This window comes from Rhinoderma darwinii, chromosome 13 (assembly GCF_050947455.1).
Source record: "Rhinoderma darwinii isolate aRhiDar2 chromosome 13, aRhiDar2.hap1, whole genome shotgun sequence".
Lineage (NCBI taxonomy): Eukaryota > Metazoa > Chordata > Amphibia > Anura > Rhinodermatidae > Rhinoderma > Rhinoderma darwinii.
The window spans coordinates 14,294,982-14,322,675 of NC_134699.1; the positions used below are offsets into that span (position 1 = coordinate 14,294,982).

Sequence of the window (27,694 nt, forward strand, 5' to 3'; positions counted from 1 at the left end):
GGGGGAATTAGGACGAGTAAACCACACAGGCGAAGAACATACAGCCAAGACTCTCACAGACCCAGGTGGCACGAAGGTAAGGAGAGCAGCTGGAAGTGGGCGAGAAGGTGATAGTCGAAGAGGGTCAAAAAAGGTGGGACGTAAAGACGGGAGAAGGGGGGGGGGGATCAAAAAAGAGCAGCAAGAAACGAGGGCAAGGAAGGATCAATGCAGAACACAAAGGACCCAAAAAGAGAAAGAGGTGGGTGGGAAGCTGCATTGAGTGATATGCGGATGAGATAGCAACACAAGGAAAGTGCGTTCACTGGGAGGAAGGAGGACTCCCAACTACTACAGGGGTGCGGGTTACAAGAGGAGGGGGCAGGCGGGAAGGAAAAAGCTGGGATAGGTATGAAGGGAAATAGAACAGGGGGGCTCCACCGAGCGGCATGAAGCCATCCAGATTATAAAAAAGGAGAGCGGGCAAGGCTGCCAAGGACTGCAAAGCCTTATTAATCAGCAAGATGGAGCAAGCAGGGGGCATACTGGCCTTACCAGGCAGGTCCTGTATACACCACAATACCGGCCACACTTCCATCTGTCACATGACAGCCCCTACAGAACATAAATACTAACACAGCTGTGATCTATATGGACCGATCTACCGCTAATGCTACAGGCAAACAAACCAGAAATGAGGAAAATGCACCCCCACCCCCTCCAAGCAGGCTCAGGGCGGTGGCATGCAAAGGGTTACTAGGGAGCTAGAGAGTGCAGGGGCCCTTTAAGAGCTATTTAAATAGGGGCATTTAAAGTCTGAACGGGGCAGGAAAGGGTTAAAGGTGGGGGAAGAGCAGAATACAAAAAAGACTTACACAGGATGCAGCTCAAAGAGGGAAGTGTGAGAGTCCGCCAGTCCAGCGAGGAGGGGGCCCTCTCCAGGATCAGGCTTCAGGGGCCCCTCCTGCACTCGGTGCTCCTGCAATCCAACAAAATTCTCCTCCTCCTCCCCCCCACAGGGGGGCAATAGAGAAGGTCGGGGGGTAATAATAAAAAAAAATGTAACGTGCTTCCTAGTCAAGAGTTCCAAGAACAGAATGCACCGACCCCAGGGGGAAGAAAACGGCCCGAGGGGCTCCCCGAGCGGCAAAACGGGGTACGGGGGTGCTGCAGTGACCCCCCCCTATCTATCGCCGGATCCTGGGGAGGAGAGGGGCAAAATGGCGCCGTCAGAGAGACGGACGGAGAGGAAGACTGCGAGGGAGGGGGAGGTGGAGACTCTGATAGATCGGGGGGAGGAAGCGTGGAGAGGAGGGGACTGACACTAAAGGCGGCTGCTCCCAGGCTCCCCCGTGTGGACAGCCCGAGGTACGGCAGTGTGGCCGCGCAGTACATAGAATCAATGGTAAAGATGATCTCAGGGTAAAAGTACAGGCTGCAGATCACACGTTATACGGCAGTCTTATCTATTGCACGACGGAGGTACCCTCTATCATATCGGCGTGTCCTGTAGGACTCCTTTTTCCGTAAAAAATGAACACAAGCAAAACAAAAAAAGCGAAATGTCCACAAACTTTTAAACATTTGGCGCCGACAGCCAGTAACCCAGCAAAAATGGATAAAAAAAAAGGCCCCATGCACACGACCGTAAAAAAAATCTCCGTAATTGCGGACCGTATTGCTTCTATTGGCCGCAGACACCTTTCCGTACCGCTACGGATAGGTGTCCGTGCCGGGAATTATGGCGCATGTCCAACTTTTAGTTTTTACGGGCCGTGCTCCCATACTTTGTATGGGATCACGGCACGAAATTGCGGCCCGCAGCCCGCGAGCGTTGGTGGGCGGCCGTGCCCGCAATCGCAGGCCATGATTACAGGCATGGCTGCGTGCATGAGGCCTAAGTAGGGGGTTCATGTTGTAAATTCTGCATTAGGGCCCAAAAACCTTCTAAAAGATACGCCTCTGATAAAAGGACTACCTCACGACAGTAAAATCCCTTTAATCCAGCATCCGATACTCCAGATAATCCGTTAAAAGTGAGTTTTATATACACAATAAAATTCCTTTAATCCGGCCTCCATGGGACCTGATAGATTCTGGATTATCAAACAGTCTGTAAAGTATACAGTATATAAAACTCACTGGTCAGGGTCGAAAACGTGCATATTTATGTCAATCGGGAGAGGAAAATAAACCGCTGCCAGACACCTCTTATCTCCCGCGGGAACAAAGGATCGGCATATTGAAATCACCCCCAAACCACATCTGTTGGTGGGGGACAGTTTGAGGGGGTCCTACACAAGATCGTGAATTGATCCTGCGGATATCAGCGGATTCGGGCAACTTTTCTCTGACGTGTACGGCCATTGTTCAGATCATTCCCCGATTCTCTCTGCTCCGTTGTCTGCAATTCTATATTTTTTATTGTACTGGAAACAAGTGCCGGATTATCAGACTTTTCGGATTAACAGATGCTGGGTTAAAGGTAATTCACTGTACTTTCCTAGGTCTGATAATCCGGAACCTATCGGATAACGACCACTCGTCCCCATCCAAAGCTCCGTGTGACAGGAGCAAATGAGCGCCGACCAACGATGGTCTCATTGATCGGCGCTCGTAGGGCCTTTAGAATCTGGATGGTCATCGATCATTATTTTGCTGTATTTACCATCATGAGGAACAGTGAGTGGATTTTATGGATGGGGCAAAGGTCGTGTCAAGACAGGGAACCAGATATGATAAGTGAACAAAATGCTGTAAAGGGGAGAAGCCACATGTCAGACGAAGACATGATCCGGTAGTGATCGGCCACTGGGGTCTATGGGCAACATCTAGCCGTGGTGGTCAGAAAAAAAAAAAGTTTGGGACATAAACCCTTCAGGTCAAGATGTCGTGAGAGTCCAGGAAAAATCGTACGGGCTGCGAGAGCGAGATATACAGGTCAGGCTCCGTTCACACCTGCGCCGTTATTTCCGTTTTTTTGTTCCGTCACACAGTAGTAACAGAAAAACTAACGTACTGGAAGTGCCGGATCCACAAGATGATGGACACCAACAGCGCCTGACGGAACCCATTGACTTGACCGGACATATTAAGGCTGAATGTTGCGCTATTTTGTTCTGGATTTTTGACGGAATCACAGTACTAGCGCTGGATGTACAAGGTTCTTTAGGTCAAAGGTTTCAATACATTTTATTGAATAAAGCGACTGGAGGGGGGGGAGGGGGTTAGAAAAAAACTGCAAATAATAAACAATTGCGTTACCCATGGCAACCGGATTCTTGATTAATCGCATCTTTTATCCTTGACGACCATGTACATTTTCTAAACTTCGTAAATTTCGGCATTTATTAAACCCTTAAGGGGGTATTCCCAGTTTATAATGTTGCTAGGACACGGAATCACTTTGACAGGTGGGGGCCAGCCTCTGGGACCCTCGCCGTTTTGGGGGAACGCGTCGGCAGTTTTCCTGCACAGCACAGGTCTAGGCCGCCCGCCGTACAGGGAACGCAGATCTATTCAAGTGAATGGATGGAAGCAGCATTACGCAGGGGTAAAACTGTGCCCCCCATCTCATTCTGGGGATCGGCAGGGGTTCTGCCTGTAGGCGACCATCAATCAGAAAGCTATTGCATATCTGTTGCCGTTTTTATTTACATTTTTTACACATTCGGGCCTCATTTATTCAGTGAAAGCCTTGTGGCCCATGGCAACCAATCACAGTGCAGCTTTCATTTTTCCAGAGCAGTTTAAGAAAAGAAAGCTGCATTCTGATTGGTTGCTATAGGCAACCAAGCCATTTTTCTGTTAAAAAGCTTGGATAAATGAGACCCATTAAAAGAGAGAGTCTACATTTGCATCCACCATAAAACTTACGGTAGACGCAACGATTATCTATACGGGAATTAATAGGTGTTGTCGAAATACTGTTTTGATTTGGAGCAAATGATTGCGTCCATGGCGAGATTACGTGTAAATAACACGGACCTAGAAGTGCCTGACGTACAGGACTCCAGACATTGGTGCGGCTGTGGGTGTGGATGTCTACAGTGAACACACACCTGTACGGCATTACGGCACTCCCTGGGAATGTTAATCACTCTGCTGCGGCCGGCGTGCTGCCTTTTGCCAGTATGTTCGGTCTAGAGAGCATCTTCTGGTCGTAGAGTTGTATCTCACAGCCCTAACACAACTGTGCAATTCTATACATACGAGAAAAAAAGTCGTCTGAACCTGCCAATAACGCCAGGATCGACCAGCGATCTTATGTCTATGAGGCCCTCCCAGAAAAAGGAGCGGGCATGTTGGATTTCAGTTGTTCCCGCGGCAGACAAGCCACGGCAAGACGGGTCAGGACGTAGCTTATTCACCCCTACTCATTGAAATAAACATGTACGTTTGGCTGAGCCGAGCGTGCACGTTAACGGTGTATTTAGATTAAATGTTTTTGGCCGCACCGTAAACAAGATCTCCAAAAATCGCAGCAAAACCGCACAAGGTATATCCACGGTTTTAATCTGCAATTTTTTTACAGGTGAAACGTGGACAATAAATGCGTGTCTGAAAACCACATTGCGAAATAGCGGCAATTCGCGGTTTTCTTTTTTACAGCGATTTTTGATGCAGTTTTTAGTGCACAGCCAAAATCCTCGCATGTAAACGCGCCCTTATAGTGGAGTCGGGTAAAACTGCTGTCCCCTAAAACGGCCGACAGCTATTGGATGTGTGCGGCCAGTTGTAAGACGACCGATTGTCAGCAGATCCCTTTGAAATTATGCTCCTTTTAGATCACAAATCTAGAACGGATCTCCCATACGAGATGTAAAGGAGGCCGGAGCTGGATCTGCCATGGGCACTGTACATTAAAAGAACTTGTTGCCAATATCTGTGGGAAACCTCCCCCTTAGGGCTTATTCAGATGAACGCATATATTGCACGTGTGATGGACGTTTTTTTTTTTTTTAACGGCCATCACGCGGCAGCGTGTATTTCTATGGGGCTGTTCACACGTCTGTTGTTTTAACAGACCGTGTGAAGGGGCCCATGAAAAAATAGGACATGTCCTATCTTTGTCCGTTTTCACGGATCCCTTAATAGACTCAAGTCTATGAGGGATCCGTGACAACGGGTCACACACGGGTGCGAAAAACTTCTGTTTTTCACACGTCCATCTGAATATAGCCTAAGACCGGGTTCACATATCGCATATTTGTTCCAGAATTTCAGTTGCAAAAGCTGCACCAAAATTCTGCAACAAAAGTACAGTAGAACGTAAGTGAATAGCAGGTTTTTTTTTAACAAACCCCATTCACTTACAGCGTAAAAAATCCTAGTCACATGCATTGTTGAATCTGTGCAGATTTCTTTGGCATTACAGACCCGTTGGCACTCTGTGGTGGCGTATACGGTGCCCGGGTACGACACAATATTCTCCCCTAGACGCAATGCTTCAGGGGGAGAAGGCCTCCGTAACACAGCATGAGATGGAGAATGCCTCCATTTTTTTCGCTCACATATTCCGTATGGGCTACTACAAAACTAGTAATACAGTAGAACAAGTCACCTGTCAACCATTTCCATGTTACAATTCAACCAACGATAATCTCTTGCGTACAAAAAATTTTTACAAACAAAACTTTGTGTCGTTTTTTTTGAGCATTCGTAACGGAAAGCCGCGCATAGCCGGGCCCTTAGACAGCGAGTAAAACTTCATTATCTTGAGTGCCTCAGCACATTGAGCTTAGCATTAGCGCTAGTCTTTGTTCTCTACTGTACAGCCCTGCAGGATATGTTGACACTATAAATAAAAGCACACTGTCAGCAGCTGCGGCAGTGACCACTAGAGGGAGCCCTCCACACACCAGGAATGCACCAAAGAGCCTTCCTCGCACAACACAAACAACATAGGGAGGGGCGTGACATCACAGCGGGGAGAGAGCAACGCATGCAGGGTAATGTAGTCCTGGCAGAACCCACAGGCACAATGCAAAACAAGCATGCTGCTGCCTACAGCTCAGTGCAGCATGTTCCTGCTTACAGATAGGGGCTGTAACTGACTCCCACACTGCAGGAGCACTAGCCTAGCATTCAATACACAGGACTGTGCCATAAAACAGCACTGCAGCTCCCTGCTGGCAGCTCGTACTAGGAATCTGCAGCGTAGTAAATAGCTATAAAGCAATCTCTAATCCTACAAACTCAAAAGCGATTCACAAGATCTTCATTGCACGCGTGATCTGGAATCGCGTGATCTGGAATCGCGTGATCTGGAATCGCGTGATCTGGAATCGCGTGATCTGGAATCGCGTGATCTGGAATCGCGTGATCTGGAATCGCGTGATCTGGAATCGCGTGATCTGGAATCGCGTGATCTGGAAACGCGTGATCTGGAAACGCGTGATCTGGAAACGCGTGATCTGGAAACGCGTGATCTGGAAACGCGTGATCTGGAATCGCGTGATCTGGAAACGCTCCATCCCGTGTCTACAGGCTATAAAACCGCTTGACATTGCAGATCAGTTATCCTTTATTTACAATGGGACATCCTATTCCACAATACAAGAACCTGACGTATACTATAGAACGACAGCGCTGTACAGAAGAGCTTGCAATCTAATAGTGACGCTGGACATAGGGCACTCTCCTTAGTCCGGTTCAAGAGCTTACAATCCAAACGACTTACAGATCATTAGACATTCACATTGCAGGCTTTGCATACATAGAATAATAACCCTGTCCCACTACAGTACAACATATGCAATGGTCCTCCGTCATTGAAAGGGAAGGACCCCAACAAATACACTTGGGATTAAAGCAGTCACCATTATGATCATAATATAGACCGGCCTTGACCATCTCTATGGAATAATCATCTCTTTCCTATACAATCCAGGGGTGTCCTGGTAATCTGCAGGCAGGGGGTTCATTGTGCTAACGGAAAACAAAGCGCACATCCCCGTACTCTGCAATTCTATCACATTAGACACCAACCACGAGGTCACAGTACATTAGGCAAAAACCCAGCCTGCCCTGATAACATTCAGCCAATGTGCCCGTTTACGCCACCGTAATTGCCCTCATCCAGGGCTCATTTGATTTTCATTTGCTCCAAAAAATATTAGCAAAAATGAGCACATTGCTGATGTCATCCCCTAACACCTCACTTACATCGGTCTTACATAACAGTGAACTATCAATGGACTGTGAAAATGTAAATTCTACAGCAATATACAATACAAAGTAATAAATCCCCCAAAAATTCTAATATTTAGCCCGTAATAGGATACGGACGCAAACCTAAAAAGGTGGCAATGACGGATCGTGCCAAGGCATGTCATGCTGTAAGACAACAAAAAAAACTACAATTCCCATAATACCCTAAAAAAAAGAAAAAGTTACATAAATACGTAGTTTTTAAAAGTGTATTCATGAGTATGTGTCATGCTAAAAGTAAAAAAGGTAGGGGGAGGGGAGCTAGTCTGCAGAGCTTACACTTTTGCAGCAGAATAGCGGGGGTTGGTGGGGAGGTTCCTTAGCATGGCAGGCTGACATGGAGGGAAATTCCAAAACAATAGAGGTCTGGAAGGCGTGTACCGAAGGCAAATGTGTAAGTAAGCCCTATTAAAGGCACAGCGTGTACTTACAGGCGGACGACGGGGTGTTCCTGCGCGCAGGCGAGAGAAAAGCTGCGGATCTCAGCTCCGAGACAACACAGATCATTGCTGCTGTCTCTGAATCATATTCCAGCTTTGCACTAACCACACACAAGCTGCACTAATGTGAGCTCCTGCAACACCCCCTCCCCTGTCCACAACACCAGGATGAGTCCATGTAACCCCCCCAAGGGGAGGGCACCATGCCTATCTAAGCCTCACATCCACACTGCATGAGTACAGCCGGCCAAGCAAGGCTGGCATTGCTGAAGATGGCACCGCATGCGTTCAGATGAATAGGAGTTTATGTATAATGCCTAATATAATAAACATGCGCATTTATAGGAGATCAGACCTACCCTTCCTGCAGTCTCAATGGTATTGCCAACTGCTGCTTGCTCAGAAAAATGGGAGTGCAATACCAGGCTGTGACCACCGGAGGGCAGCAAAGCTAACACAACGTGTCATATGCAGGATTTCATCGTTGCGATTATGCAACAGGCACGTAACGCAAGGATCACCCAAGCTGCTAATATCTTACGACAGAAGAGAAATTCTCCAGTACGAGCTGCTTCAGAAATGTATATTAAATCCAGACACTTTTCTACGAGTAATAAAAGATGCGGAACAGGCAATACAACAGAACCGCAACAGAACCGCAGAAACAGATGCTGGACATAAAACCTGACCCGGCAGTAAAACCATAACCACATTACATATTATAGTCTAGGCATAATCGTCTTCGGGGAAAATGACTGCTGATTTGTCGCCGTTTCATCCTAAAATATTTGGTTTAACCATTTTATCCCTATATTAGCTGATGTCAGATCTTCACGGACATGGGCCTTGGAACAACCAGGGTTAGGGTATGTGCACACGCACGTTTTCAGGCATGTTTCAGGGCGTTTACACCTGAAAAATCGAAAGCAGAACGTCTACAAACATCTGCCCATTGATTTCAATGGGAAATACGGCGTTCTGTTCCGACGGCGCGTAAAAAGACGCCCGCGAAAAAGAAGTGCATATCACTTCTTGAGCCGTTTTTTGAGCCGTTTTTCATAGACTCTATAGAAAAACAGCTCCAAAAACGGCTGTAAAAAAAAACGCAGCGAAAAACGGGAGTGTCTTAAAAAAACGGCTGAAAATCAAGAGCATTTTTTCCTTGAAAACCGCTCCGTATTTTCAGACGTTTTTTGTTAAGAGTGTGAACATGGCCGCAGTCACACATTTTGTTGCGTTTTTTTAGATGTTACATTAAAGTCTAAAGTAAAATATAAAATGCACTGCACACAACTGCGTTTTGGTTTGTGGCGTTATTCACGCAATTTTGTGGTCAGCGGTGGTTTTTTTCCCCAAACGCAGCATGCTCTGGGTATGGCCTTTTTTTATGCGTTTTTCCTATAGGCTTCTCTAAAAAAGCATGTACAAAATGACACCAAATAAAAAACGCCACCAAAAACGGCACTTAAACGCATGTTACGTTTTAATAACGCTCACATATTTTGATGAAATTTAAATTGCCAGAAAAATTCTGTGTGAAGGAGGCCTTTGGCCTTGTTCATACTGTGCAGATTTGATGCAGATTTTGCATGCATTTTTTAAGCCAAAACCAGAACTGGATCCAGGAGTGGGAACACTTTAAGGCCTTCCTTTATATTATTTTTTTTCTTCTGTTTAGGTTCCATTCCTGGTTTTGGCTTCAAAAATACATGCGAAATCTGCAGCAAATCTGTTTGAACAAGGCCTTAGGCCCCACGCGCACAGCCGTCATTTTGGGAGCACGACCCGGATATGCGGGTGACTGTCCGCGGGCGTCCGTGATGACGGGCACGGCCATGTGCAGGGGCCTTAGGCACATGTATAAATAAATAATGCACTCAGGGCCTAAGGACGGAGGACAGATGTCTGACACATACCAGATGTCAGTGACATATTTGCCCGTCCGTGGACCCGGTCCATAGTTTGTCTATGAAAAAAAATCTAGGCCTTATTCAGACGAGCGTGTTCGTTTTGCGTCCGCGTTTCAGTTCCGTGTGGTATCAGTCTGCTTTTCGTGTGGAATAATTGTTTTTTTTTCCTCATCATTTCTTTAGCAACTGGTGCGTGAAAAACATAGACAGCCCACTGATGTCTTCCGCGTGCGGTCCGTGATTTTCACACACCTGTAGATTTCAATGGGCGGCGAGGCCCGCAAAAAATGGACTAAAATAGGATATGCGGGGAATTTCTCGCAACAGACACACGCTGCGTGAAACATCTTGCATGTGTGAACAGCCCCATTGATTGTGATGTCAGTTATTTCAATGGACAGCACACGGACGTAAAATACGTTCATCTGAATAAGGCCTTAGACTGTCATGCAAATGTCTGACTGGGCAAAAAAACAGTCAATGTCCAATGTGAGAAATTTTACAATCTGTCCTTCACATGTGTTACCTGCATCCAGAAGATCCACAGGGCGATGGCAGGACGCTTCAGAACGTATGACGCCATGACGCTGAAACCGCATGCAAACAAGACAATGGGGATCTCACGCTTGGCCAAGAAGCATCTGTAGAAAGAAAAATAAAAATAGATGTATTTTCATATATGAATGAATTGTATGAAATTACGTTAACATATTTATGGCTTGATGCCCGTATTTTTTGCCGTTTTTCGGGGGGGGGGGGGCTCAAATGCTGAGGTCCCATGTTTGTTGGGGGCCTTATGAAATTGAAGTCTACAAACAAGGCCTCATTTATTAAAAATGTCAATAGGGACCGCAGCATTTAAATCGTTAGAAAGAGGGGGGCGACCCCCTCTAACAGCTCATCGCTCCCCCCGCAACGCAATCGCGGGGGGGCGATGGTTGCTATGGCTGCCTGGGAGCCGGCAGGGCTTAATAGATGGCAGTCAGAATCACGATATACTGCAATACATTAGTATTGCAGTATATCGTGCAAGCGATCTAGCGATCGCTGGTTGAGGTCCCCTAGCGGGACTAATAAAATAAGGAAAAATGAGTTAAATAAAGTTTTTTTTTGTGTAAAAAAATAAATTAAATTAAATTAAAAGTTAAAAAAAGAAAAACCTTTTCCCATTTCCCCCTAGAGCATAGTAAAAAAATAAATAAATAAATATAATTGGTATCGCCGCGTCCGTAAAAGTATCAGCTATTACAATATATAGGGTTTTACTTGTAAAAGTAGTAAAATATAGAAGAAACGATATATATTTGGTATCGCCGTAATCGTATTGACCCACAGAATAAAGTTAACATGTTGTTTTAATTGCAGTGAATTCCGTAAAAACGGCGCGCAAAAAAACCATGGAGGAAACGCTGTTTTTTTAAATTTTCTACCCCACGAATAATTTTCCCGTTTCCTAGTACATTATATGGCAAAATAAATGGGGCTACGAAAAACTACAACTCATCCCGCAAAAATCAAGCCCTCATAGGACTACATCGACGGAAAAATAAAGAAGTTATGACTTTTGGAAAGTGGGGAGGAAAAAAAAGAAGCCTCATTTTTTGGGCGTTTCTGCCAAACCGCAACTACTTGCGTGACCTGTGTACCAGTTTTTAGGCTTCCGCCACACACACTTTTTTAGTGTTTTTTTTTTGGTGGTGGGCCATATGATTAAAAGATTCTGAGAAAAAAAACGTGTCACAAAAAAAACACCATAAAAAAACGCTACACACATCGACGAGGGAAAAAAAAAAACCTATGGAGGTCTATGGAAGAAAAACACCACTAACTGCTGGGAAAAGAATGACAAACCAACCCTTACTACGGTTTTGAAAAATAAAACACAACCAAAACCGTGAAAAACCAAAATGGCACCTAAAAAAAACCGCCATGTTTGTAGTGCGTTCTATATGTCAGCAAATCTGGCCACTTATGGCGTTTTATGGCTTCTATCTAAAACTGCATTTGCGGTTTTGTATGAAAAAATTGGATGCATTTTTTTCCCCAGCGTATTTTTTTCCACATTGATGTCTATAGTCAAAAATGCGAAAGAGAGCGCAGCTTCATAAAAGGGAGAGACATTCGATTGTGAGCTCCATATCAAACCTTGTGCTAAGACTAAGTGTGAAATTGCCCATAGCAACCAACCAGATTGCAGCTCTCATTCCTAAGAGGGCTTTTTGAAAATGAAAGAAGCAATCTGATTGGTTGCTATGGAAAATTTCTCCCCTTTTCCCCTGTACAAGTTTTGATAAATCTTTCTTAGTCTTGGGGGTGTAGAAAGCTGCCGTGATATGCTGACAGCCACCGCAACATCCAAATATATTCCGTTGACGCCATTGACAGACAGCTGCCCCTCGCCAGTTCATAAAAGGAAGCGATTTGGGTGATTGTTCTAAATGCAATACCCAAATATAGGAGCAAACGTTCCTCCAATGCTGTCCTGCTGTAGTTTTGAGGGAATTGCTAGTTATGCAATATGCGGGTCCAGTTTGAAACTATTTTTTTTCCACAACCCGGAATACGTGTATTTTTATGTGTAAGATATACTTACCGCTCTGAAGGTTGCTGCGCCATTCTGTATTTATCACAAATCCGATTTTTAAAAAAATCTAATTCTGTATGCCGACACTGAGATGTTTTTGTCCTACAAAAAAAACCTCAAAAAACAAAATTTGGATTTTAATAAACGTTTGTAGGTAATTTTGCAATTCCGATAAAATTTCCCCTCATGAATACAGTGGACTTATAACTAGGAGTCCGCAGTATTTTTTATAAGACTCAAAATGGCACCAAAAATAAATAAATATTGTGCCGTTCGGGCTAATATTAGAGCAGACCTATCCCCATTTTATGCTGCCCATAAACAGGACACCATAATATGAAGACGGATCGGCTATTAACCCCTTTTAATCACTCCTCTCTCCCTTATGTGGTGCCTCCATTTTGATTTACAAAATGGAGTCTTGGAACAATGTTCACTTACATACTAAAAATATATTAGGAGTGTTTCATTTCCAGAATACCCAGCGGTGTTGCTTAAAATGTTTGGACCCGACATCTAACCAGCAATGATGTCACATCCTGATATGTGCCGTTCATCAGTAGCTGTTTTTCGAATAAAAGGCACATTAGCTGAAATCGGTGTGTGTAGGCATGAAAATATATATGTATGTGGATGAATATACGTGTGTGTGTGTGTGTGTGTGTATAAATATATAAGTATGTGTATGAATATACGTGTGTGTGTATAAATATATATGTATGACTATACGTGTGTGTGTGTATGTATGTATGTATAAATATATATGTATGTGTATGAATATACGTGTGTGTGTGTAAATATATATGTATGTGTATGAATATACATGTGTGTGTGTGTGTGTGTGTGTGTATAAATATATATGTATGTGTATGAATATACGTGTGTGTGTGTAAATATATATGTATGTGTATGAATATACATGTGTGTGTGTGTGTGTGTGTGTGTATAAATATATATGTATGTGTATGAATATACGTGTGTGTGTGTAAATATATATGTATGTGTATGAATATACATGTGTGTGTGTGTGTGTGTGTGTATAAATATATATGTATGTGTATGAATATACGTGTGTGTGTGTATAAATATATATGTATGTGTATGAATATACGTGTGTGTGTGTATAAATATATATGTATGTGTATGAATATACGTGTGTGTATAAATATATATGTATGTGTATGAATATACGTGTTTGTGTATAAATGTATTAATGTGTGTGACTGTGGGGAAGATTTTCAATGTACTGACATCAATTTTGGAATGTAAATACACTATAATAGCCCTGCTCTCACACATTCATGTGTCTGGAAGAAATAGCGTAGTGGCTTAATAAATACTGCGCTTGGCATGTCAGGAAAGTAGCGGGGGCCACAGTCACCAACCTGGCATTGTTCAAACCCCTGCACCATATTCAACAATAGGGTGTGTGCACTCTTTGATGAATATAGTGCATGTTCTACTATACTAGTGCTGTACTATACCCGTGATGTACTATACTAGTGCTGTACTATACCCGTGCTGTACTATACCCGTGCTGTACTATACCCGTGCTGTACTATACCCGTGATGAACTATACCCGTGATGTACTATACCCGTGCTGTACTATACCCGTGCTGTACTATACCCGTGCTGTACTATACTAGTGCTGTACTATACCCGTGATGTACTATACTAGTGCTGTACTATACCCGTGCTGTACTATACCCGTGCTGTACTATACCCGTGCTGTACTATACCCGTGATGAACTATACCCGTGATGTACTATACCCGTGCTGTACTATACCAGTGCTGTACTATACTAGTGCTGTACTATACCCGTGATGTACTATACCAGTGCTGTACTATACCCGTGATGTACTATACCCGTGCTGTACTATACCCGTGATGTACTATACCCGTGCTGTACTATACCCGTGCTGTACTATACATGTGCTGTACTATACCAGTGCTGTACTATACTAGTGCTGTACTATACCCGTGATGTACTATACCCGTGATGTACTATACCCGTGATGTACTATACCCGTGCTGTACTATACCCGTGCTGTACTATACATGTGCTGTACTATACCAGTGCTGTACTATACTAGTGCTGTACTATACCCGTGATGTACTATACCCGTGATGTACTATACCCATGCTGTACTATACCCGTGCTGTACTATACCCGTGATGTACTATACCCGTGATGTACTATACCCGTGATGTACTATACTAGTGCTGCACTATACTCGTGTTGTACTATACCCGTGATGTACTATACTCACCCTGTACTGTACTATACTAGTGATGTACTATACTCCTGATGTACTATACTAGTGCTGTACTATACCCGCGATGTACTATACTAGTGCTGTACTATACCCGTGATGTACTATACTAGTGCTGCACTATACTCATGTTGTACTATACCTGTGATGTACTATACTAGTGCTGCACTATACTCGTGTTGTACTATACCTGTGATGTACTATACTAGTACTGTACTATACTCACCCTGTACTATACCCGTGATGTACTATACTAGTGCTGTACTATACCCGTGATGTACTATACTAGTGCTGCACTATACTCGTGTTGTACTATACCTATGATGTACTATACTAGTACTGTACTATACTCACCCTGTACTATACCCGTGATGTACTATACTAGTGCTGCACTATACTCGTGTTGTACTATACCTATGATGTACTATACTAGTACTGTACTATACTCACCCTGTACTATACCCGTGATGTACTATACTAGTGCTGCACTATACTCGTGTTGTACTATACCTGTGATGTACTATACTAGTGCTGTACTATACTCACCCTGTACTATACTAGTGATGTACTATACTCACCCTGTACTATACTAGTGATGTACTATACTCACCCTGTACTATACTCCTGATGTACTATACCCGTGCTGTACTATACTAGTGCTGTACTATACTATACTAGTGCTGTTCTATACTCATTCTGTACTATATTTGTGCTGTACTATACTCACCCTGTACTATACTAGTGCTGTACTATACTCCTGATGTACTATACTAGTGCTGTACTATACCCGCGATGTACTATACTAGTGCTGTACTATACCCGTGATGTACTATACTAGTGCTGCACTATACTCATGTTGTACTATACCTGTGATGTACTATACTAGTGCTGCACTATACTCGTGTTGTACTATACCTGTGATGTACTATACTAGTACTGTACTATACTCACCCTGTACTATACCCGTGATGTACTATACTAGTGCTGTACTATACCCGTGATGTACTATACTAGTGCTGCACTATACTCGTGTTGTACTATACCTATGATGTACTATACTAGTACTGTACTATACTCACCCTGTACTATACCCGTGATGTACTATACTAGTGCTGCACTATACTCGTGTTGTACTATACCTATGATGTACTATACTAGTACTGTACTATACTCACCCTGTACTATACCCGTGATGTACTATACTAGTGCTGCACTATACTCGTGTTGTACTATACCTGTGATGTACTATACTAGTGCTGTACTATACTCACCCTGTACTATACTAGTGATGTACTATACTCACCCTGTACTATACTAGTGATGTACTATACTCACCCTGTACTATACTCCTGATGTACTATACCCGTGCTGTACTATACTAGTGCTGTACTATACTATACTAGTGCTGTTCTATACTCATTCTGTACTATATTTGTGCTGTACTATACTCACCCTGTACTATACTAGTGCTGTACTATACTCCTGATGTACTATACTAGTGCTGTACTATACTCACCCTGTACTATACTAGTGATGTACTATACTCACCCTGTACTATACTAGTGATGTACTATACTCACCCTGTACTATACTCCTGATGTACTATACCCGTGCTGTACTATACTAGTGCTGTACTATACTATACTAGTGCTGTTCTATACTCATTCTGTACTATATTTGTGCTGTACTATACTCACCCTGTACTATACTAGTGCTGTACTATACTCCTGATGTACTATACTAGTGCTGTACTATACCCGCGATGTACTATACTAGTGCTGTACTATACCCGTGATGTACTATACTAGTGCTGCACTATACTCATGTTGTACTATACCTGTGATGTACTATACTAGTGCTGCACTATACTCGTGTTGTACTATACCTGTGATGTACTATACTAGTACTGTACTATACTCACCCTGTACTATACCCGTGATGTACTATACTAGTGCTGTACTATACCCGTGATGTACTATACTAGTGCTGCACTATACTCGTGTTGTACTATACCTATGATGTACTATACTAGTACTGTACTATACTCACCCTGTACTATACCCGTGATGTACTATACTAGTGCTGCACTATACTCGTGTTGTACTATACCTATGATGTACTATACTAGTACTGTACTATACTCACCCTGTACTATACCCGTGATGTACTATACTAGTGCTGCACTATACTCGTGTTGTACTATACCTGTGATGTACTATACTAGTGCTGTACTATACTCACCCTGTACTATACTAGTGATGTACTATACTCACCCTGTACTATACTAGTGATGTACTATACTCACCCTGTACTATACTCCTGATGTACTATACCCGTGCTGTACTATACTAGTGCTGTACTATACTATACTAGTGCTGTTCTATACTCATTCTGTACTATATTTGTGCTGTACTATACTCACCCTGTACTATACTAGTGCTGTACTATACTCCTGATGTACTATACTAGTGCTGTACTATACTCACCCTGTACTATACTAGTGATGTACTATACTCACCCTGTACTATACTAGTGATGTACTATACTCACCCTGTACTATACTAGTGCTGTACTATACTCACCCTGTACTATACTAGTGATGTACTATACTCCTGATGTACTATACTCCTGATGTACTATACTAGTGCTGTACTATACTCACCCTGTACTATACTAGTGCTGTACTATACCCGTGATGTACTATACCAGTGCTGTACTATACCCGTGCTGTACTATACCCGTGCTGTACTATACCCGTGCTGTACTATACCAGTGCTGTACTATACTATACTAGTGCTGTACTATACCCGTGATGTACTATACCAGTGCTGTTCTATACTCATTCTGTACTATATTTGTGCTGTACTATACTCACCCTGTACTATATTTATGCTGTGCTATAATCACCCTGTGCTATACTCACCCTGTGCTATACTCACCCTGTGCTATACTCACCCTGTACTATACGTGTGTGTGTGTGTGTGTGTGTGTGTGTGTGTGTGTGTGTGTGTGTGTGTGTGTGTGTAAATATATATTTGTGTGTATATGACTTATTATAATTATTTATTTAAATATAGGTAAGAATATGTGTGTGTATAATTATATGCGCATGTATGAAGATTTCTGTACGCATATCTATATGTGTGTGCGTGTACATGAATATATGTGTGTGTGCTATCTATATTAACTCTTTAGTGCCCAGTGCCCCATGAGCCTCCTGGCATGCCCTCCTGTCATGTACCAGCTGCATCCTACACTATGCACTGGCACAGAGTATCATAGCACAGCTGATCATACAAAGTTCCAGTATCTGGCCTGTTTATTGCTGAGGAAGAGAGAGGCATATATTACAGCTATTCTCCACATCCAGCCACTACAATACAGAATACCTAGCCTGCCCCCGCTTCCCTACATGCCCAGGGGTGCCCCTCTCCCCCCACCCAGTGCCACCTGGTGCATGAACCCCACTCCCCACGCACCCCTCTGCTTGCACCTACCTGCACAGCTCAACCAGGGCTGCTGGCTACGGCCTCTCCCATCTCCCGCCCCTGTGAAATTCTGATTGGAGAAGTGTCCGGAGCTCGTTATCTGATTGGCTGATGAGGTGCCAGTCAAGCTGTTGAAGGCAGGCAAGTGGGCGGGGTTTAGTGCCGTTACTGTGTGCCTGGGTTCAAGCTTGTTAAGGGGGAAGGGGGGCAGGGGGGCAAGCATGTCATGGTATGAGAGTGTGACCCATGTCTGTGTGCCCTGGCACTCACTATATATACACCATGCCCACTGTAACCCCCTGTCTAGTAGAGGGGAGGCTGGCATCAATATTGGGGGAAATGCACCCTTAACTCCATATCACACATCATATATCTGTGCCCCCAGTTTTTAAGGGGTTAAACTGATATTGTAATGACTTTACTTATCAGTGGAGCTGAACCCCTGAGGTTTTGTTTCCCTGTATCCTGCGTTATGTACTTAGGGCCATCAGACAAGGCCATATACAGCATATTGGGCCTATGTTTACATAGCTGTACATTGGTAGCTGCAGCGGCGACAATAAGCGCTCCTGATAAGTTGTATGTCGAAAAGATCATTTCTGACCCGAAACGCGTTGCCGTATTATTTATCGGATCTGCACTTTTTTGCGTGCAATACGTAAATGACTAACATCGGTCTCATATGCCCTATACTGCTCCTACAGAAATGATTGAGATAAGCGGACCATAGGCGGAAAGATTTATTCTGCGATCAAACGTGAACAGATATTTCCCACCATCGGATATTTCGGGTATATTGTATTTACGGCCATATTCAAATAAACGGCTGACTGTTATACATAGACGAGACAGATCTGCCAGATTTAGAGCTGTTGGCGACAAAATCCCTTTCCCGTACCCCATCATGTATGTGGTGGTGGTGGTGGTCAAGCGTGCGCGGAAACGGATTCACAACCACCCTCTTGCTCTAGCATCTGGGGTTTTCTACGTTTAACCCATTCAGCACCGCAATCCATACTGATTGCGGGGCTGACAAAAAGAAGGGGTTCACTTTGTCATCCCACCGCCAGCCCAGTATTGCGATTGCCGAGGCTGACGGATTTATACTGTCAGCCAGGAACTTAAAATATGTTACCAGGGATGTCCAGTATATAGTATTGTCGCTGCTAGGACACAACTTGTGTATGTCCCAACAGATGCCTGTGCTTGTGTGTTCTAATGACCCATGCAATAAAATGATTTTGTCAATTATTGTAAACGGTGTAAAAAATTATTTGGAAAAAAAAAACATGCGGCAATTGAATTTTTTTATGCTTTTCGCCATTGTAAAAAAAATCATATACATTAAACTTTCACTTAGGCTCTGTTCACCTCTGCGTTGGGATCCCGTTCTGATGTTCTGTCAGAGGTTTCCGTCAGAACGGGACCCTGAGGAGACACAAACTGACACCGAGGGAAACCAGAGGTTTCAGTTTCCATCACCATTGATTTCAGTGGTGACGGAGCCGGAGCCCGTGGTTTCCGTTTGTGTCTGTTGTGTACCGGATCCGTCATTTTGCCGGAAGCAATGGCGTAGTCGACTACGCTACTGCTTCCGGCAAAACGACGGCTGTATGAAAGCTTGTTGGTTTTTTTTTACAGGAGGAATATATAATGTATTGTATAAATTTTATTTAAAAAAATTGGGGGGGATAGAAAAACAAACATACAGCAATTCCGACCTTTGTTTTTGGTGTTTTTGTTTAGTAGTGTAGTTTTGTTTTTTATAGTGGTCACCCTGCAGTTAAAATGATTTGCTAATTTTATTCTGCAAATTTTGACGTTTGCAGCAATATCAAATTTCGATATTATTTGCATGTTTTACTATTTTTCCACAATAAAACCATGTGATTTTTGTGTTGCCGCATTCCAAGACCTATAATATTATTTTTTTTCCATCGACGTAACTGTGTGAGGACTTTTTTTTTTGTTTTGCGGGACGACTTGTAGTTTTTATTGGTACCATTTTGGGGTACATATGACTTTTTGATCACTTTTTATTCTGTTTTATGGCAGGCGGGATGACCAAAAAAACAACGATACAAAATATGTATTTTTTTTCTTTTTCGTCAGCACAGGAAAATCTTGTTTTTTTTTTTGCTTTGGGATTTTATATTATTTTTTATTTAATTAAAAAAAAAAAATCTTAGTCTCACTAGGGGACTTGACCATGCGATGGTTTGATCGCTTCTGTAACATACAGTAATACAGTATTGCAGTTTATAATGCCTGTCAGTGATCAGGCAGGGCTTGATGGTAGTATATATATGGCAGACCTGGGGGCCTACATTAGGGCCCTGGCTGCCATGGAAATCAATCGGCACCCCGTACTCGGGTCACACCGATGTGGTGATAGAGGGAGCCCCCTCCCTTTGTGTAACCGCTTAGATGCCGCCATACCTATTGACTGCAGCATCTAAGGGGTTCAATGGCTAGGATCGGAGCTAGATCCAATCCCAGTCATTGCAGCACGGTGTCAGCTGTATTTTACAGCTGACACCTGCTGCTTATAGCGGCTGAGCTCGCCCCATCTCCTCGCCGTACACTTATGGTGCTTTGTGTTAAGGTACAGTCGTCCGCGTCAGCAGTGTATGGCGCAGGACTGGAAGGGGTTAATCAGTGCACCCTACATTACATTTTGCCTATTTCAGCACATACACTTTTGATTTAACCTCTCGTCCTCACATATTGTACCTCCATAATTTACTACTTTTCTAGATGATTTTAATATTGGCCAACAGTAGAGACCTAACTTGAAGCTTCTGGTCCCCAGTACAAAATCTGTAATAGGGCCCCCAACTATGATATAGCACTGGTCTCCTCCTGTGGAACAGAGAGGGACTTTTTTGTCTCAGGTGTGACCCCATATGTGTACTCCACTGGCACACAGTACCGCAGCGCAGAGCAATTGAACCTAGTAGTAGGCATAGCAGCCAAAAAGTCAAACTACACTTAATACCTCCCGACATTTGCTTCACCATTCACGGGACACTTTTAAGTCCTACCCCCAATCCGCCAGGTACTGCAAACAAAAATACCCCGAGAGCGCCCACTTTTACGTAAATGTGCATAACCCCAGCCAACTTTACGACCGGTTTGCGGGACAATCCCACAAAAAATGGGTCGGTTGGGAGGTACGGGTGACCTGCAGCTAGTGATCACTGTGGATGATGGGGAAGAGGAGAATGCAAAGGGGTTGTGGAAAATTGAATGCTTATCTGATCCTGAGGGTATGCCATAAAAGTATGAGTGGAGAATATCCCTTTCTAATGGGGGCCACATGCATCAGAAAAATATGCAGCAAAATCCGCTTGTGTTTCATGTCAATTTTGTTGCGGATTTCATACTCCACTCCTCTACATTAAAAAGGTGAAAAACTTTGTAAAAATCTGCAGCGGAAATGAACATTTTAAAATCTGTACCACAGGTCAATTTCTGTGTCAGGACTTTGCCAGGGCCTGATGTGGCAGCCGGAGTGGATCCTGGGCGGGGGCCCCCTGAAACTATGTTTGTTTCGACACTGGTCATAAGTATGCTTTCTTCTATTGGGGGGTCCAAGTCTCCTGCTTTCCGTCATAGAGTTAAAGGATAGATCTACAGCCGCCATTAGCACCTTTCCTACAGAATTATACAGCTAGTATTGAGTTCAATAGGAGCTGTATGCAATGTGCTCCCCCGAGTAGTAGCTGCAATTCAGCACCCTTTTATGATTGGATGTGTTAAGGGAAGAAAAGTAATTATGAAAAATTGGACCCCTGTATATGTACAGTATCGGAGACTACAAACAAACCTGCTAACCTGAAAAAATTATATTAATAAAATCTGTAATAGTTGGAGAGAATTAGGTAACTTTCCTGATCTAATAGTATTGATGTGACTAATAGGCGGTAAGCCTGCATATTGCGCTACACATAACTGTCTAACTGGCACCTTATAGAAGTCTTATCTGTGAGCCATTATTATACTAAGCAGTCCCCCCCTTGGATGATAGGTGTGATAGTGGCTGTTCATAGGTATTTTACTCATGTGAGACCTCCCACCATATAAGGCCTCGTGCACACGACCGTGCATTACAGTCCGCATACTACCCGCACTTGCGGAGCCGCAATCGTGTACAGTATAGGACACAGTCTATTCTATAGGCCCATGCACATGACCGTGTTTTCCACAGTCTGTGCATTGGCCGGGAGCCCGGACCGCAGAAAAATAGGACAAGTCATTTTACGGGCCGCATGTGCATTGTCATGTCAATGCACATCTTGTAAGTGCACAGTCAGTGATTGCGGACAGCCCGCGGATGACACTCTGCGACCGTCCGTGCCCACAATCACGGACCATGTGCATGAGGCCTAACACTGTGGCTGGTCTGCATCCTGCTGGGAATCAGCATTTTAACCTGCCCTACTAACAGTAAGTACGCCCTTTTTCTGTGATATTCTGACATATACATAGCTTATTTAGACGAACGTGATATACGTCCGTGCAACGCGCGTGATTTTCACGCGCCTCGTACGGACCTATGTTAGTCTATGGGGCCGTGCAGACTGTCCGTGAGTTTCACGCAGCGTGTGTCCGCTGCGTAAAACTCACGACATGTCCGATATTTGTGCGTTGTTCGCACATCACGCACCCAATGAAGTCAATGGGTGCGTGAAAATCATGCGCAGCACACGGAAGGACTTCCGTGTGACGCGTGTGATTCGCGCAACAGCAGTAAAAAGTATGAATGAAAACAGAAAAGCACCACGTGCTTTTCTGTTCACTAACATACAGAGTGTCATAATGATGGCGGCTGCGTGAAAATCACGCAGCCACGCATCATACGCTGCTGACACACGGAGCTGTTAAGTGCCTTTGGTGCGCGCAAAACGCACACGCTCGTGTAAACTCGGCCCTACTCTCAAAATTCCTCGCTGGTCCCCTGAACTCCACTGTGACAACTAATAAACAGGGACGTTTGGCACAGTCACATTTTGTTCCTAGGGACGTAATGTCACTATGAATTTAGTCTCACTGCGGCACAGGCATTGCACTGGATTGCGGAGGACCGGTGATGGGAGACCAACAAGGAATTTGGACGGTCAGTATACTAGACATTCTCAATTAATTAGAATATCATCAAAAAGTTAATTTATTTCAATAATTCAATTCAAAAAGTGAAACTCTTATATTCTATAGATTCATTACACACAGAGTGATCTATTTTGTTTTCTTTTAATGTTGATTATGGGAACAGTTAATGAAAACCCAAAATTTTGTGTCTCAGAAAATGAGAATATTATAGAAGCCCAATTTCAAAAATTATTTTTAATACTGACATGTTGTGCTACTGAAAAATATGTCCAGTATATGCCCTCAATACTTGGTCGGGGCTCCGACTCTGCATGAATTACTGCATCAATGCGGCATGGCATTGAGGTGATCAGCCGGGGGCACTGCTGAGGTTTTATCAATGTGGCGTATCATGGGGGCGATCAGCCTGTGGCACTGTTGAGGTGTTATCAATGCGGCGTGGCATGGAGGCGATCAGCCTGTGGCACTGATAAGGTGTTATCAATGCGGCGTGGCATGGAGGCGATCGGCCTGTGGCTCTGCTGGGGTGTTATCAATGCAGCGTGGCATGGAGGCGATCAGCCTGTGGCACTGCTATGGTGTTAACAATGCTGCGTGGCATGGAGGCGATCAGCCTGTGGCACTGCTGAGGTGTTATGGAAGCCCAGGTTGCTTTGATAGCGGCCTTCAGCTCGTCTGCATTGCTGGGTCTGGTGTCTCATCTTCCTCTTGACAATACCCTATAGATTCTCTATGGGGTTTAGGTCAGGTGAGTTTGCTGGCCAATCAAGAGCAGTGATACTGCAGTTATTACACCAGGAATTGGTACTTGTGGCAGTGTCGGCAGGTGCCAAGTCCTGCTGGAAAATGAAATCCGCATCTCCATAAAGCTTGTCAGCAGAGGGAAGCATGAAGTGCTGGGAAATGTCCTGGTAGACGCTGCGCTGACTTGATTAACTGTTCGCCATAATCATTAACATTAACAGAAAAAAATGCTGGAAATAGATCCCTCTGTGTGTAATGAATCTATGTCATATAGGAGTTTCACTTTTTGAATTACTGAAATAAATGAACTTTTTGATGATATTCTAATTCATTGAGAAGGACTAGTATTACGTCAGTACATTAAAAACTTTTTGAATCCCAAGAGTCTTGGGTGGTTGTAACTTTTTCCTCCAGCTATAGTTCAGTGTGGGTCTCGTAGGTTTCCTCTACATCTTCCTCACCTCGGATGCGGTCTTGTAGCAAAACAAAGGTTTATAGATCGTAATCTAAAAGTCTTTACAAGATTCAAGCCACATAAATATTTCTTCAAGATCTTTTTTAAGAACCTATGTAGATTCCTCCAGCATTTGGTGAGAGTACCCGAGGGTATAAGTGCTTGTGTTTCCAAATTACGGTTTGTCAAAATGGGTTCAAGTAACAGATTATTAATCATTTCCAAGAAATGACAAATTATTTTCCCAGAAAACAGATTAGACCGTTGTACGTCTCATCAACCCTTGTGACAATTGTATCATTCTCCCAGAGGAGATAATGGTCACTGCCTCAATTTGAGCTGTTCTCTTTATGCACTCATGGTAAACGTGGCGTGCCCGTCAGCTCATGACAGAAGTATATATCTATGCTATAATATACACAGACAAATATGATCAACCAATGTCTGTATCCAAGGTCTGCCTTAGGAGAGGGCGGCCTATGGGGTTGCCATTCATTACTCAGGGTATCACCTCTGGCTCTGATGGCATGGGGATCTGGAGCACGTACACCCCCCCCCCCTGCACAATTTCAGGATCTTACGTTAAGTTATTGGATATTGTACGTATGGGTATTCATGCACAATATATTGTATAAATGTATGCACTGTATACTGTGGGGGGGGGGGGGGGCCTGTCGAGCTTTGTCAAACTGGGTTTACCTCTCAAACTGGCTGAATTCAGTAGGAATGTCCCGGGGTGCTGGCACTTTCACACTTTCCTGAAATGAAACACTTGCAGACTCCACATTTGCCGTAGTATGGAGAATGGTGGCTGATTGGCAGCTCACGGTAAACTCGAGCTAGAGGAAGGTGCGCGTGTGGTAGAGGCAAGTGTTTAAAGACTATGTACACTTAAAAACGTTCCTTTTTCTCAAATAAAAATGTGTATCATTGTGTTTGTTGCACATTTTTTTTTACATTTTATTAAAAATTATTTAAACTTTTTCGGATATAGCTGCTTTGTAGCCTGTATATAGGACGGTTACCGATCACATCTAAGTTCATAACTTAGATGTGATCGAGAACAGATGGATCCTGCGTGTCAGAGATAAGCAGGACCCGCTGACATTGAACCGGTCAGTCCCGCTGACCTGACGGATTCAGGTCTCAGTGCAAGATACAGCTGCTCTGTATACAGAATATAAAGCAGCTGTATTTCAAAAAATAAAAATAAATTTTAAATAAAAAGTAAATATAAAGTTGCAATAAAGGGGTTTTCCAGTCCCTAAAACTTGATGGCCTATCCTCAGGATTGGCCATCGATAGCTGATCGCTCGGGGTCCGACTGCCGGGACCCCCGCCGATCAGCTGTTTTGAAGGCGCCGTAGCGCTCGCATGATTCTGGCCCTACACCGCGGCGGTTCACAGTATTACATCCTTCTCCCATTGAAGGGACTGGGAGAAGGTTGTCATACTGTGAACCACCGCTACTGCTGTGTTGCGATTTACAGTTCAAACAGTGACCGGAATGAAGGGCTGGAATTGTATGAGCGCTGCGGCCCCCTTCAAAACAGCTGATTGGCAGGGGTCCCGGCCGTTGGACCCCGAACAATCAGCTATTGATGTCCTAGAATGGCTTAGGGACTGGAAAAACCCTTAAAAGACACCGATACACATTTTTATAAAAAAAACAAACAAAAAAAAACACTTTCAAAAGGCGTACATAGCCTTTAAAGGGAATCTATCAACAATTTTAAACACTCAAAACCACTGCGATATAGGGATGGCGGAGGGCATTGTAACTATACCTTTTATCTCCGTTATGCAAGTTGCATGATGGGGAAATTGAGGTTTCTCACCGGCGTTGTGGTCGCAAGTGACAGTGAAGCGGGCACTTGAGGTGAAAGTACTCCTTGGCTCTCATTACTATATGATGCCAGGGATGCCCCTCTGTTGTGTGTGACGGCTCAAGCGATATCCTGATTGGCCACTAGAGCGGTCACAGTTTAGAAAGTGGCACTTGTGACTACGGTCAGCAGTTTTGAGGCCTTTAACTATGGCTGCATCCTATTGGGGGCGCTGTATCTGTATTTCACATGGGATAACGTGGCTTTCTTTTCGGTGATCGCTCATGTGGTTGTCTTATTAGGGCACTATGCTTTTAGCCTCCTCTGGGCAACCATGTATTATAGGGTCACTTATTAATTTGAAGGGGAGCTATGTAATACTACAAGGTCTGAACATTACTCCGAAATAAACTTAGCAAGAAGAAATTTATTTGAATCTATCTGTAAACAATTGGTCTTGGATGTTTTTATTCTGGTTGCCATTTCTGCATCCAGGGTCATGTAATGTTGTATCCACATAATTTACATTTTAATGTGACGGAAGGAAACGCAGCCAGCAGATCAAGCAAGCAACATACAACTCCAGAGGTCTCTCTTAAATAAGAGCTTTGCTCATATATATACTGTACTATTTGTGATGGGGCTAACAGCCTTGGCCCACCGTCTCATGTCAGGACAAAAAGATATTGCACAGGTTCTAGTTGCTTCATCCAAGATCAGAGACATACAGACAGCAAAGGGCCCCTGTGCAAGAACAGTATATGGGCCCCTTGCTCTCAAATACCTCAGGATAGAGCACCCCCTTATGTCTTTCTAACAACCCACCCTTACATGCAATCTTATAGACTAAGCCGCTTTTAAAGTGACATTGGGCCCCGATGCATGAGTGTGATAGATGCAACTTACTAAATACATTTAATTAAAAAATATTTTTACTTTTCGAGATACAGCTGCTTTATATTCTGTATACAGAGCAGCTGTATCTAGCGCTGAGACCTGAATCCATCTGGTCCGCGAGACTGACCGGTTCAGTGACAGCAGGTTTTGCATGTCTCAGCGTGTTCCTAACTTAGATATGATCGGTAACAGCGCGATCCTGATCCGACAGGCAGGACCTGCTGACACTAAAGCCACCAGTACCACAGACCTGACAGATCCAGGATTCCGTGCAAAATACAGTTGCTCAGTATACAGGGTACAAAGTAGCTGCATCTCAGAAAGTAAAAATATTTTTTAATAACATTTATTTAGGAAGTTGCGCCAAACACACTGCATTTAAAAAAAATAAAAATAAAAATGTCCTCGCTACTCTGTGCTCCCCTGTAGTGTCAGCCACACAGTGTCTCCATAGCAGAGCCAGCCAAACAATATCCCCTCACTAGTGTCAGCCACCCAGTGCACTATTAGTACTTACCGGTTTCTGTTCCCGTGCCGCGGCGCTTCTCTCTGATAAGAAAGATACCTGCATTGATATCTATGATCAGTGCAGGGAAGAGAGAACATAGATGCCGTCCAGCGATGGAATGGTTCTCTACATTGGAAGGATGCAGCTGTCTTTCTGAGCCATTGGGACACAGACAAGCCTGCCTGTCTATGTCCTTATAGGTCGGGGACACAGAATTGCAGGTTGTGCACCGATGCTTTATTGTATACACATTATTGAATTTTTG

The 27,694-nt window shown here is 43.7% G+C and overlaps 1 protein-coding gene across 5 annotated transcripts in view; it reads right to left on the reverse strand.

Moving 5' to 3' along the window:
* Nucleotides 1–13,595, reverse strand: part of KANSL1 (KAT8 regulatory NSL complex subunit 1) — a 65,189-nt gene extending 51,594 nt beyond the window's left edge. For 2 of the 5 annotated variants that reach the window (XM_075846696.1, XM_075846692.1), the window contains exon 1: nucleotides 855–1,253. The gene's annotated coding sequence lies outside the window, so the exon portion shown is untranslated. Of the gene's footprint in view, nucleotides 1–854; nucleotides 1,254–7,622; nucleotides 7,744–10,067; nucleotides 10,279–12,134 lie in introns of those variants that run through there. The other 3 variants (XM_075846693.1, XM_075846694.1, XM_075846695.1) reach the window with 3 other exon arrangements.
* Between the last annotated feature and the right edge of the window lie 14,099 nt (nucleotides 13,596–27,694).